The 3,335-nt window shown below is 33.9% G+C and overlaps 1 long non-coding RNA gene across 1 annotated transcript; it reads right to left on the bottom strand.

Annotated features, from left to right (window-relative positions):
- Positions 1–1,421: 1,421 nt before the first annotated feature.
- Positions 1,422–2,692, bottom strand: LOC113328573. Its single transcript, XR_003349459.1, has 2 exons — positions 2,045–2,692; positions 1,422–1,828 (listed from the first exon to the last, which is right to left on the bottom strand). It is a non-coding gene; the product is annotated as an uncharacterized LOC113328573 (long non-coding RNA).
- Between the last annotated feature and the right edge of the window lie 643 nt (positions 2,693–3,335).

A 3,335-nucleotide genomic window follows, 5' to 3' on the forward strand; every position in this document is an offset into this window, starting at 1 on the left:
AATAATTTCATATGTTCTGATATTGATTCGCGTCGTTCGATAAAAGAACAAAAATAAATATAATTGTGCATAACTCCGCCCTTAACCATCACTAATCTTTTGGCCTCCACCTCTTCTACTACTCATTGTCACCAAAAATGTATATTGATATTATTTATCAAAATTACTTATTAATAGAAATAAATATTATAATTAATTAAGACAATATTTATAATTAAAAAATGATTAGTCATTTATTATGAGCAATTGGTGAAACACTAATTAATAAAACACTTTATAATGAATACATTATTTATTTTGTGCAATTAGTGAAACACTAATTAATAAAGAAATTGTGGTATTTAAGTCGAACAAACCATCATTGTTGATTTATCTTTTCTATTAATTCCAACCAAGGTAGAAAACTGGTTAGAGGCCACTCTTTTGACACGATAGGTCATGAGTTCGAACCTCCCCGTTATAATTTTTGAAATTCCATATTTTGACTTGAGTATTCATTTTTCATTTATAATATTGGAATTAATGCCGCGTGTGCGAGTTGTAGGGGGTTGCACAAAGCACGACAACCCTTGATTTATCCTTGTCTGGACAAATCCTGACAACCCTTGATTTGACTTGAGCATGTGTAACTCTTAGTTACACTACCCATATCCATGTGTAAGTCCTAGTTACACATGCTAAAAATGAATAACAAAATTGTTTTTTGCATCTCTGAATCTAAGTACGTTTAACCTTATATGTATGTGTAAATCCTAATTATACTAGTCACATGCATTTGAAAGTGATTACGCATTGTTTTGTATGTCTTTCTTTTAATTTCATAAAATATGTTTGTTTGTTATTCTTCAGGTTGCAGATAACTTCATAGAAGCTGGTGGCTTATTTTTGGTGGTGGAGGTGTAGGTTTTGGAGGAGGATAAGGATGCAGTGGTGGTGGCTAGCAGCGGTTGTTGGGCCTAGACAGATGCATGTAACTCTCAATTACACAGGATAGATGCATATGTAACTCTCAATTACACTAGACAGATGTGTGTGTAACTTCTAGTTACACATGCTAAAAATTATTATAAATGAATATTAAAGTGATACATGTATTTTTTGTATGCATTCTTTTTGATGTCTATTTTTTGATATGTAACTTTGCATGACACATGTCATAACGATATGTAACTTCTGCATACACATGGCATATGCATGTGTAACTTCTGTTTACACATTCACGCGATATTTTAATAATTTTGGGCCTAAATTTAATATTTTTGGACTTAAATTTAAATTTTATTTAGTTTGGAGCTTGACAATATATGTAAGGGTATGAGCGTCTTTTAATAATTCGGAGCCTAGATTTAAACTTCTTTTAATTAAGGACCTCATATTATGGGTTATCCATAGGTTGGGCCTTACCCTAATTTTCCCAAAAATGAACAGAAACGGAAAACCACTCCACATATTTTGGCCAATAGTTAAAGCCGCAATATGCACCCCGGTATTGGAGGGGTGCACAAAGTTGGACTTGGCTCATTAAGCATAGTAAACAGACTAATTACAAAATCCAAAGGGGACAAACCATATAGTAAAGTAAACAACTATATATCGTCACTTCGAAGATGCAGATATCCAAGCATTACAGTTGCTCAGCTGCGCCACATGCACCGTTTCGACCACTTAAGTGTCTTGGCCGGATCAAATTATTTACTGCGCGTATTGTTTTGGTGTTTCCCCTTATAACATGTACATGAAAATCTTCCCCTGGGCAGTCGATCGTTAAAAGTAAAATCCCATTGTTTTCTTGAATATCGTCGTCTTCTTTATCAAGTGTCATAATAAACTGCAAAATAATCGGGTTAAGAAATTTAATTGGAAATGGGAAAATGCATTGAAATGTGATGTAGCTACAAATAGGATGACCCTCTTTATCTCTTATGAAGTTCCAAAATTTTGGGCAAAATCCTAGAAGTTAAATTCCTTGCAAATTAAACATCAAGAATTCGAGTACTACCTAAAGAATTAAGATCTAAATCTTGATCAAGTTCTTAGAACTTACAGTATATCACGACCGGATGATCGTCACCGGGAACAAGCAACTTTAGAACTAATGCTTTTGAAATCTCTGATGAAGTTATTATTGCCGGAGTTGTTCTTCTTGTTGGACGGAATTATCATGTGACGTTGATCTTGTTGGTGATGACATCCTTCGTCGAAATTCTGAGCATAACTAACAGCATCATAATGAAATGTTACTCGGTTATTATTAGAACCACTACTCATCGTTGCTCCGCATATACTCATAATCTTTCTCTGGCACACTAATCTTCTCAACAGATTTCTCCATTTTCTCTTAATTCTATTCACAACATCATGACTATTACTACTCTTCGGAGCACGATGAATCCGAGTGTAGTAATCTTCGTGTTTAACCGGAAAACAAGACGGAGATGTTGTCATCGGCAAGCAACTGCCAAAATATGTCGTCGATTGCGGTCGTCTATGAATCAACTCTCCATCATCCATTTACCTATCGATCTAGAACAATCTTTAGTAACAGAATTGTCTTGGATGATCTTCTGCTGTGGACGCCGGATATTTGAAGGAAGATGAAAGGGGGTTGAAGGAGGAGTATATGTAGGAATTTGGAGCTTATGATGTGTTTTGGATTTTCTAGGATTAGCTTGTGTTCTTACGTCTCTTGGTAGGCATGGTTTCAGATGCGTCCAAGTTTAATTGTTCTTATGTGCGCTACTTTTCTACGTGATGTTAGTGTTTGCTTTTGCAAAATTAGAAACTGGAGTAAAAAAGTCGCTCAGATTTTAAATATGTATGGTAAGTAAATTAGGTGATCCGTATATCTCTACACAGTTTCTCAAAAATAGAACTTGATGTGAATATAAAAAAATTTGACAATCCTAAACACGTAAGGTAAGTAGATTATGTGAGTTAGGTAACGTTGTAATAAAAATGATGGTGGGTTCTTTTATCAATGAATTTATGCTTACAGGTCAAAAGAAAAAGATAGTTTTGTTTGGGTTCTCCCTTAAGGTAATTTCTTCCATCATTCTAGATATATTTATCTCGCTAAAAAAGTAAATTACATTATGAGGCGAAGAATAGCCCTACACCCAACTCCATAGAAATTTTGGAGTCATAATTTGATCTAAGCTGTAATTGTCATATTTTAATGTAAATCATAATTGTCATATTTTCAAATCAACTGTGATATTATTGTTTATCCATAAAAATTTAACGCCCAAAAGATAAAAAGCAGGGATGGAGTTAGAAATTTTGGTTAGGGAAGACAAATTTATATATTAACAATATGATCCAAATCCGAATAGGCG

Source organism: Papaver somniferum, unplaced genomic scaffold, assembly GCF_003573695.1.
Source record: "Papaver somniferum cultivar HN1 unplaced genomic scaffold, ASM357369v1 unplaced-scaffold_11, whole genome shotgun sequence".
NCBI classification, from domain to species: domain Eukaryota; kingdom Viridiplantae; phylum Streptophyta; class Magnoliopsida; order Ranunculales; family Papaveraceae; genus Papaver; species Papaver somniferum.